General features: G+C 38.9%; 1 long non-coding RNA gene and 1 pseudogene across 2 annotated transcripts in view; one reads left to right on the top strand and one right to left on the bottom strand.

Annotated features, from left to right (window-relative positions):
* The window catches only part of LOC105539550, an 8,975-nt pseudogene extending 3,344 nt beyond the window's left edge, over positions 1–5,631 (bottom strand). The window contains exon 1 of the transcript XR_001006063.1: positions 5,626–5,631. The product of XR_001006063.1 is annotated as a regulator of nonsense transcripts 3B-like (transcript). The remainder of the gene's footprint in view (positions 1–5,625) is intronic.
* A 19-nt stretch (positions 5,632–5,650) lies between these two features.
* On the top strand, positions 5,651–8,111 carry LOC105539506. Its single transcript, XR_001006057.1, has 2 exons — positions 5,651–5,696; positions 7,872–8,111. It is a non-coding gene; the product is annotated as an uncharacterized LOC105539506 (long non-coding RNA).
* The last annotated feature ends 2,946 nt before the right edge of the window (positions 8,112–11,057 follow it).

Genomic DNA, 11,057 nt, shown 5'->3' on the forward strand with positions numbered 1-11,057 from the left:
TCTTTCTTCTCTCTCTCTCGATGGAGTTTTACTCTTGTTGCCCAGGCTGGAGTGCAGTGGCACCATCTGGGCTCTCTGCAACCTCCGCCTCCTAGGTTCAAGTGATTCTCCTGCCTCAGCCTCCTGAGCAGCTGGGATTATAGGAGTAAGCCACCATGCCCAGCTAATTTTTGTATTTTTAGTAGAGATGCGGTTTCGCTATGTTGGGAGGCTGGTCTCGAACTCTTGACCTCAGCCTCCCAAAGTGCTGGGATCACAGGCATGAACCACTGCTCTGGCCTGTTTTTAAAATAGTTTGTTTCTCTGCTGAGATTCACTGTGAACACGTTTTTATTTATGTCAAACAGCAAGGTTATAATAGCTATTTTAAAATCCTGGTCTGCTAATTCTAACCTTTGAGTCATCTTGAGGTTGATCTTGGTTGTTTTTCTCTTGAGAATGGGTCACCTTTTTCTCTTTCTTTGTATACTGAGTAATTTTGGATTGTAACTTAGATATTATGAAAGCCATGTTATGGAAACTTTGAATTCTCTCATATTTCCTCAAAGAATGCTGACATTTTTGGCATTCAGTTAATTTGGTTGGACTGCAACTGCAAGCTCTGTCTCTTGGGTAGCAGCTCAAACCTTAGTTCGGGTCTTTTATTCTTAGCTGGACTGCATGAGGTCTGCTCTGTGTTTATGAGATTCAGGGGTCAGCCAGAGATTTGGTCAAAGTTTATACACAGAAATTGCGGTTCCCTTTCTCTGACACTTTTTGGGATTCCCCCCTTACTTTGCAATGTCTGTGGTGGTTTCAAACTCTGTCCTCTGTTTTTTAGGCCATAAAGACTGAAGGTTTTCTGTGAGTTTTAGCTGTCTTATATGGTGCCAACTGTGGCCTGCTCTGAGACTAAAAGCTGAAAAAAGTGGCAGACTTACCCCATGCTACCTCCTTTCAAGTGTCAGCTCCCTTTTTGAATCTGTCTGCTTTTGTTCTGTGAACAGTTCCTTCAAGTAATTTGTTTTGTATTTTATTGAGAGTTTATAGTTGTTATCTGTGGGAGGTTAGGTACATTAGAAACTTACTCAGACATATTACTCAGCCCATTTCAAGTCATTAACTTTAAACAATGGCAAGTTAATTATGTGTGCTAAAGTATTTAACATACCCATAAAGAGAGCTTTTTTTTTTTTTTTTAAACAAATGGGGAGTGACAACCAATTAAAGAATCATTGTATTATTCCAAATTTTCATAAGTGTAGCCACTTAAAATAACATATATTTATTATTTCACAGTTTCTGTGGGTCAGAAGTCACCCAGTTAGCCAAGTCTTCTATTTTAGGGTCTCACAAGACTGCAGTCAAGGTGTTGTTGAGGGCTGCAATCTCATCTGAGACTCAACTGGGGAAGGATATGTTTCTATGCTCATGTGGTTGTTGGCAGCCTGCAAGTCATTATAGGTTGTAAGACCCAGGGTCTCAGTTTCTTGCCAGATATTGGCTGGGAGTGTCCTCTGTTTCTTGTCATGTGTGCCTCCCTAACATGGTCACTTGCTTCATCAATGTCAGCAAGGGAGAGGGACTTCTAGCAAGATAGATTATAATCTTATGCAATGTAATCACAGATATTACATTCCATCCTCTTTACCAGCTACACTCAAGGGAAGGAGATCTCAAATGTGTAAGTAACAGGAGGCAGAGATAAGGGGAAAGACTCTTAGAGTCTTTTCATGGCAGTTATGAAATCATTTTAGAAAGTGATAAACAGGATAGAGTAGGGTAAAATAGACAAGAGGATATTGCTTTCAGTAAAAGCAACTACTGTCTCATAGAAGTTTTGATTCAATCAATCGATAATTGAATTCAATAATAATAATTCAATATATGTATATCTAATATATATTATGATTTCTATGTCATTATATATATCATCATACATATCTTGATCACCATGTAAAATATATTGTGTCACGGTCAAAAAGATTTGAAAAACACACCATTAGATATATAAATAGAAGGCATAACTTTTAAAATAGCAGAAGGGAAAAGTGGAATGAGAAAAAAATTTCAAATATGAGATTAAGAAAGGAGAAAAAAAGAAACACAAAAACGTTACTTTTTCTGCCTCCTATCTTCCTGTTTTATGGTCTGAAGTTTCTCTCAAGGCAATAAGGTGGGGCAGTCACAGGGCTTGCATTGTTTATTTATCATATCTCAAGAAACACTGTCCTCCATTCCTCAATGTCTAATGTTTTAGAAAGTATCAATTTATATTTTCTGCCTGATTGTTTAGTTGTTTCAGGTGGAAAGATTAATATAGTCCCTGTCACTCCATCTTGGTCAAGAGTGAAAGTCCCAGTCCCAGATAGCTTACCCACAAGTTCTACCAAACATTCGTGGGACAAATAATAAATAATAATAACAAAAATTTCAGTTCACACAAATTTTCCCAGAGAAGATGAAAAGGAGTATTTCCCCTAAGAAAAATCATATTTGCCCTCCCGGTCCTTCCAGTGGTTTGAGACACTGGTATACACTTTTTGCCAGATAGGCTCTTCTCCAATATCAGTGCTCAAGACATAGTGAAGAAAAAAAAAAAAAATCCCCGAATGATGATTAGAGACATCGCCACTAAAAAACTACATTTATAAGCTAGGATTTGTTATATGCAAATATTTTCTGCCTCTTATTTTGTTCTGTTTAAAATATTAACGTACATTTGTATAAATAATGCTTTAAAAAAAAAAAAGAAAAGGAGTATTTCCCCACTCATGTTATGAGGCCAGCATAACTTGACTAAAACCTGGAGCGTACAGAATTAGGAAAGCCAATCTCTCTTAGAAACATAGATGTGGAAATCTTAGATGGAACACTGGCACAGCAAGTCCAGAAATATGTAAAATGTCAATACCTTGTGACTAAGTTGGGTTTATCCTAGGAATGCAAGTTGGATTTTAAATTAGAAAATCAGTTAATATAATTTGCCAAATTAACACTTTCTGGTTAAAAATAAAAAACAATGTTAATAGCATTTTAAATTTTAATTTAGTTTAATTTAATTTTTCTTGAGACAGAGTTCCACTCTGTCGCCTAGGCTGGAGTGCAGTGGTGTGATCTCAGCTCACTGCAACCTCTGCCTCCCAGGTTCAAGTGATTCTCCTGCCTCAGCCTCCTGAATAGCTGGGATTACAGGTGCCCACCACCACCATGCCCGGCTAATTTTTGTATTTTTAGTAGAGACGAGGTTTCACCACGTTGGCCAGGATGGTCTCAAACTCCTGACCTCAGGTGATCCACTTGCCTCGGCCTCCCAAAGTGCTGGGATTACAGGCATGAGCCACTGCGTTCAGTCGTTAATAGCTTTATTTATTTATTTATTTATTTATTTATTTATTTGAGATGGAGTCTCGCTCTGTCTCCCAGGGTGGAGTGCAGTGGCCTGATCTCGGTTCACTGCAAGCTCCGCCTCCTGGGTTCATGCCATTCTCCTGCCTCAGCCTCCTGAGTAGCTGGGACTACAGGTGCCCACCACCACGTCCGGCTAATTTTTTTTTTTGTATTTTTAGTAGAGACGGGGTTTCGTCGTGTTAGCCAGGATGGTCTGGATCTCCTGACCTGGTGATCCACCCGCCTCGGCCTACCAAAGTGCTGGGATTACAGGCGTGAGCCACCGCGCCTGGCCAATAGCATTTTTAAACATCAGAAATTAAAATAAAATACAATTTATAAAAGCACATCATTGACTTTTGGGTAAAAACAGTGGATTGAATACAAATATTTTTAGTTATTCACTCCCCAAACCTCACTTAAGTGACAGCAACTATAGCAACATTTTTTAAAAAATCATAAACCAATAAATAGGAGGAGGTAATAGAGGACACAACAATTTAGAAGCTAGAAGGCAGCTGGATGAGCTGGAAATGAGTAAGCAGTCTAAAGAAAACTGAATTAAAGCTGGAAGTGGGGAAAACAAAGGACCAACCCAATTTAAACCACAAAATAAATAAAAGCTCAGACTCTAGTGGCACCATAAACATCTAGAAATAGGGGGAAATGTGGAGGAGCTAAAATAAGGAGGTTTGGTTGAAATAGTATTTAAGAATCAAATCCTTAGATACTCTATTCCTTCTCCTTTTCATGCAGCCAGCCATCACTCTGTACTTATAATGCTATACTACCCCAATCCTGAAAAAAAGACTTCAAGCCCTTCTATAGCAAGGGTGAAACAGAGGCCCTCTGAACCTGGGGATTCCAAGCATAACTGAAGATAAACTTAGTAAGCAGAAAATGGGAGGCTTAGCTGAAGCATGTATATTGGTTGCTGAGAAACTATTTAGCCCCCAGGCTTCATTCTCCACTTAACTCTCAGAATTCCCAGCAGGAGATTAGTAGAGAAGTAGAAAAGAGCCTAAAAAAACTGACACCGGCATTTCTCCACTAAATGACCCAGTCAAATCACCTTACTGTCAATGTCACAATTGGTAAGCCCCATTCATGTGCTTAATCAGCATTTTAATCTCTCATTCTTAAAAATTAACAAATATCCGCCAGGTGCAGTGGCTTATGCCTGTAATTCCAGCATTTTGGGAGGCCGAGGCCAGCAGATTACTTGAGGCAAGGAGTTCGAGACCAGCCTGGCCACAATGGCAAAACTCTGTCTCTACTAAAAATACAAAAATTAGCCGGGCATAATGGCGGACAACTATAATTTCAGCTACTCAAGAGGCTGAGGCAGGAGAATCACTTGAACCCGGGAGATGGAGGTTGCAGTGAGCCAAGATTGCACCACTGTACTCCAGCCTGGGTGACCGCGAGACTGTCTCAAAAAGCAAAGCAAAACAAAACAAACAAACAAAGGAACCACAAATATTGCCACTAAAGTATCTATTATGAAAATTAGATACCAAAACCAAACAGAACAAAATCATTCATTGAGTTTCTAATAAGCTTTGCAGTGGCCCACTTTTATATATAAGTACATAATTATATATAAAAGTGGAACATGTCACACAGCCACTAACTGGCACAGCCAGGACAAGGAGCTGAATATTTCAGCTTGTCTTCTCTCACCCTCCATGCCAAAATGCTTCCTGAAACTGAGGATTTTAGGCACTGGGGCTTCCTCTCTTAGATAGGAAATAATCCAATAGACACATTCTCCTAAGATACGAATGATCGTCCTTTCTTCTTTACTCCTCAGCTCTCAAACTGGGAATTGCATTTGAAAAAAGGAGCTTGCTTAATTTACATTAGAACCATGATAATGGTGGATTTCTAAACCAGAGAATATGGGGCTTTGTCGGGCATAGTAAAGACTGTGGATTTTTCTTTTTCTAGTTGTGATGTGGAGTCTTGGAGGATTTTTAACCTGAGTTATAACAAGGGCTGACATATATTTTAAAAAGTATCCTTCTGGGTGTTGTATGATTTATTCTTGCTGGTCCCTAAAAGATGATGGTGGACAAAGGGAGGTGTGTGAGCTCCGGGTGTTGGGGCCACACTGGGTGCGGGGGTGTTGGGATGGTGGCTGAGCATGAAAAAGACAGGCTGTTCTAGAGCAAACTGTACCCGTGGGCAGCTAATGGCACGTGTGAGTGACACAATTCCCAACTGATTAGAGGCAGCAGAGAGTCCTGAGCTCACCTCCATTTCTTGCCACTTCACCAGAGCTGAGACTACTCTGTGGGCTACTTGAAGTCATGAAGCCTTTTTTGGTAACTTTGGCTGTGCTGCTGCTCTTCTTCCAAGTCACTCCAGGTAACCTAGACCTCTTCAGGGGAGGGTCTGGGAGTAGACAGTGAGTCTTGGTCAGGGTACACCAGGGCCTGGGAGGATGGGCTGACAGGGAGTAATGTGAAGTATTAATTGTCTGGAGGAAGAGGAAAGAGTCTCCAGATCCTGGTTTAGAACATGACTCACCATTTTCAAGTTCTGTAATGCCCCCAGCAAGCTACTTGGTGCTTATGAGTTTCAGTTTATTCCTGTCTCAATTTAAAATAATAAATTAGGTTGAGGGATCAACATTGGAGACCCTGAAATTTTGATGTAAAACAAACGTAGCTTTTTAAATTTTCTGTAATTCGTTTGAATGTTTCCCATCCTGCTGGTAGGAAAAGTGAGAGTTAGGGCACAGGGATGTACGCAACTTCAGAAGACAATTGTATTCATCTTTTTTGATTTAAAAGAGCCTCTCAGATTAGCTCATTCTGCTTTAAAATGTTTAGTCTTTCAGCATTTCTGCTTTCATCCTGCCCCCTTCTTCTTCTCAGGATGGCAGCTGGATTTAGGGGATAGTGGACATGTCATTGCTTAGTTAAATAACTCGTTCGTTCAGTAAATATTGTTGAGTGGATTCCGTGTGCCAGGCACAGGTGCTGGAGATAGAGCAATGAATCAACCAACCAACCAACCAACCAAACAAACAAAATCTCCATCTTCTTGGAGCTTATGATTCTACTGGAGGAGGGAATGAGCAGGGTAAGCAGGGGATAGCAAGTATCAGGGGATGTGAGTTTGGAGCTTAAAAAGGGGTATTAAGGAAATACCTCACTGAGAAGGTGACATTCAAATGAAGACTCGAAGGAAGTGAGGGGTGAACCATACAGATATGTTGGGAAGAACCTTCATTTATAAGCTGAATTCCTTATCAAAGAGGCATTTTCCCTCATCTATTTGGTTACCTCGGGGTTTAGAGAGTTCAGAGAGGAAGGCAGGATAAATGCTTGAGTTTATCTTTGCTTAATCAGTTTGAGAGATAATGAATTAGTTTTCTGTCAGCCTCTGAGGTTGAGCCATTAGGTTTTCTTTAATATTATTTATTTTGAACTGATGATTCTAAGCAATGAGTTCAATCTATTACAATTATTATCGCTGTAGAAGTACAAATTGTCCTAATCTTGGCCAATAAGAGTCTCTTTAATTTGGCTCATTAGTCTTTTAGATATATCCCTATCAGTCTTTGATGGCTTTCTTGGTATCTGGTACTACAGAATGTTTCAAGATCATCTTGTAATTTACTGCCCAATAACTGGAATCCACCATATCTCCAAGAAGTCCTGTTTTTTAAAAAAAAGTTTACGGGGAGATAGTATTTTAAGATTACAACATGGGTACTAGGGATACTAATTTCTACTAGTTAGTCATTGTTTCTAAACTTTCTTAGTGACCAGAGCTGGAAAAATTTCAGTCTATTTATCCATCTGTCAATCATCTATTTATTTTATCTATTTAAATATAAAATACTTGTGAGTTCATACTGGCATTTTCAATTCAAATTCAGAACTCAAATTCAGAATCAACTTTTATATACATCAGTATTTTCTTTTCTATACTGAGAATTCTGGTTCTCAAGGTCACAGGGGATGATAGAATTAGAATATCCCATGATTACTCATTTGATTGATCTCTCATTACATATACAATAGTCGTAGTAAAATAATATCAATCCTACCATAATGTCATGATTACCCAAACTAGTTAAGATGTCTGCATATGCTGTCACCATTATTCTCTTATTTTTATGTTGTACTGTATTTATATTGTCAGAACATATAGCCATTATGTACTTCACTCCCTCTTTTAAAATCCTCATTTTGGTTCTACAAGTATCTTTATATTTAATATTTAGTTCTGTATCAATGCTCCTCTCATTTGCTTGTCTACAGCTCTTTTTCTAGTAGATTCTTTAGAAAGGGCTCATGGGTTTCACTGGATATTTCCTGAGTTTCAATATGGTGATAGACTATAACACCACCCTAGATATCTAGAGGGAATGCCTCCTTCTTCTACAGCCCCCTTCTTCTGTCTGGCCCTCTGTTAGTCTTCTCAATCCAGGACCCATTTCTGCTCATAACTGATATCAGGTCCTTTCTTTTTTCTTTTTGCAGTAGGCAGCATTGAAAAATGTTGGAATTTTCGTGGCTCCTGCCGTGACGAATGCCTGAAGAACGAAAAGGTCTATGTTTTCTGCATGAGTGGTAAATTGTGCTGTTTGAAGCCCAAGGACCAACCACATTTACCACAGCATACAAAGAATTAGTGCTTTAAAGTCTGAGGCCACAAAAATGAAGATAAACTTGCCCTGACTCTGATGTCAGTAGATTCCTGAGCTTTATTAAAACATCTTTGGCTGACTTCTGTGTTTGTCTCTTAGTATACCTAATCAAACTCAAGCAGAAAATGTGTGGGTAAAGTTGTATATACATGAGAGGAAACTGGACCTACTATGTGCTAGGTATTTTGGATACTTTCCTTTTTATTTATTTATTTTTGTTTTAGTGATGGAGTCGCAGTCTGTCACCCAGGCTGGAGTGTAGTAGCATGATCATGAATCACAGCAGTCTTGAACTCCTGGGCTCAAGCAGTCCTCCTGACTCGGCCTCCGGAATAGCTGGGACTAATGCCTGGCTAATTTTGTTTTCTTTGTAGAGATGAAGTCTTGCTTTGTTGCCCACACTGGTCTCAAACTTCTGGCCTCAACCTTTCCTCCTGCCTCCGTCTCTCGAAGTGCTGGGATTATAGGCAGGAGCCACCACACGCAGAGCTTTTCCTTTTTTATGAAAAAGGAAATCTCATCTATTCCTTAATTTTTTAAGTGGTTTTATTGAGGTATAACTGATAAATAAAAATTATGTATATTTAAGGTATGCAACATGATGATTTGATATGCAAATACATTGTGAAATGATTACCACAGTCAAGTTAATTAATGCATCCATCACCTCACATGGTTACCAATTTTTTTTTTTTTTTTTACAGTGTGTTGAAACACTTAAGATCTACTGTCTTAGTAACTCTCATGTATACTGTATAGTATTGTTAACTGTAGTCACTAGTGTGGTTTGGACGTTTTTATTCCCTCCAAAATTCATGTTGAAACACAATGCCCAATGCAACAGTATTAAGAGGTATGATCTTTAGGAGGTGATTGGGTCAGGAGGGCTCCACCCTCATGAAAGGAATTCGGTGAGCTTATAAAAGGGTTTGACAGAAGGAGTTTGCCCCTTTTCACCCCGTGTGTCCCTTTCCCCCATGTGAGGACGCAGCGTTCCTACCCTCTGGGAGATACTGCAACAAGGAACCATCTTGGAACCAGAGAAACTGGGCCCTCACGAGCTGTGATCTTGGGCTTCCCAGTTTCCAGAATTGTGAGAGATAAATTTCTCTTCTTTATAAGTCATTCAGCCTCAGGTATTTTGCTATAGCAGCACAAATGATCCTAGACAATCACCATGCTTAACAGTTGATCTCCAGCACTTACTCATCTTATAACGGAAAGTTTGTATCCTTTGACTAACATCTCCCCATTTCCCACATCTCTCAGCCCCTGGAAACCATCATTTTATTATCTGTGTCTGCAAATTCAACGTTTTTAGATTCTACATATAAGTGAGATCATGCATTATTTGTCATTTGGTAATTGGCTTATTTCCCTTAAGATAATGTCCTCTAGGTTCATCTGTGTTATCATAAATGGCAGGATTTTCTTCTTTTTTTATGGCTGAATAATACTTCATTGTATAATATACTATATTTTCTTTATCCATCCATCCATAAACAGGCATTTAGGTTGATTCCGTATCTTGGCTAGTATGAATAATACTGCAATGAGCGTGGGAGTGCAGGTATTCCTTCAACATACTGAATTCATTTCCTTTGGATATCTACCCATGTATTTGTCTGTTCTCACTGTGCTATAAAGAAATACCTGAGACTCGGTAATTTATAAACAAAAGAGGTTTAATTGACTCACAGTTCTGCGTGGCTGGAGAGGCCTCAGGAAGCTTACAATCACAGCAGAAGGTGAAGGGGAAGCAAGGCACATCTTCCATGGCAGCAGTTAAGAGAGAGGTCACCAGGGGGACTGCCAAACACTTTCAAAAACCATCAGATCGTGTGCGAACTTACTCATTATCACGAGAACAGCATGGGGGAAACTGCCCCCACAATCCAGTCACCTCCCACCAAGTCCTTCCCTTGACATGTGGGGATTACAATTCAAGATGAGATTTGGGTGGCGACACAGAGTCAAACCATATCAACCCAGGATTCATATAGTAATTATATTTTTATTTTTTTGAGGAACTTTCATACAGTTTTCCTTAATGGCTGCACTAATTTACATTCCTACCAATAGTATGCCAGTGTTCTTTTTTCTTCATATCCTCGCCAACACTTGTTATCTTTCATCTTTTTGATAACAGCCATTCTAACAGGTGTAAAATGATATCCTGTGGCTTTAATTTGCATTTCCCTGATGATTTGTGATGTTGATGATTTTTTTCATATACTTGTGGGACATTCATATGTCTTCTTTTAAGAAATGTCTATTCAGGTCCTTTGCCTATTTTAAAATCAAGTTATTTATTTTCTAATTATTGAGTTATATGAGTTTCCTTATATATTTTGGATATTAACGTCTTATCAGATGTTTGAATTGCAAATATTTTCTTCCATTCTGTAGGTTGTCTCCTCACTCTGTTGATTTCCTTGACTGTGAAGAAGCTTTTTAGTTTGATGTAATCCCATTTGTCTATTTTTTCCTTTGTTGCTTGTGCTGTTGGGATCATATCCAAAATATCATTGCTCAGATGAATGTCATGGAGATTTTTCTCCTTGTTTTCTTCTAGTAGTTTCACTGTTTCAGGTCTTATGTTTAAGTCTTAAATCCATTTTGAGTTGATTTTTGTATATGGTGTGAGATAAGGGTCTAACTTCATTCTTCTGCATGTGGATATCCAGTTGTTGCAACATCATTTATTGAAGAGATATCCTTTCCCTTTTGTGTGTTCTTGGCACCATTGTTGAAAATCAATTGACTGTAAATGCATGGATTTATCTCTGGACTCTCTATTCAGTCCCATTGGTCTGTGCGTCTGTTTTTATGCCAGTACCATGCTGTTTTTATTACTATCCTGCAACTTTACTAAATTCCTTATTTTTTGATGCTATTGTAAGTGGGATTGCTTTTAAATATCTTTTTGTTTTTTTTTTTGAGATGGAGTTTCGCTCATCACCCAGGCTGGAATGCAATGGCATGATCTTGGCTCACTGCAACCTCCACCTCCCAAGTTCAA

The sequence above is a fragment of the Mandrillus leucophaeus genome, unplaced genomic scaffold, assembly GCF_000951045.1.
Source record: "Mandrillus leucophaeus isolate KB7577 unplaced genomic scaffold, Mleu.le_1.0 Scaffold206, whole genome shotgun sequence".
Lineage (NCBI taxonomy): Eukaryota > Metazoa > Chordata > Mammalia > Primates > Cercopithecidae > Mandrillus > Mandrillus leucophaeus.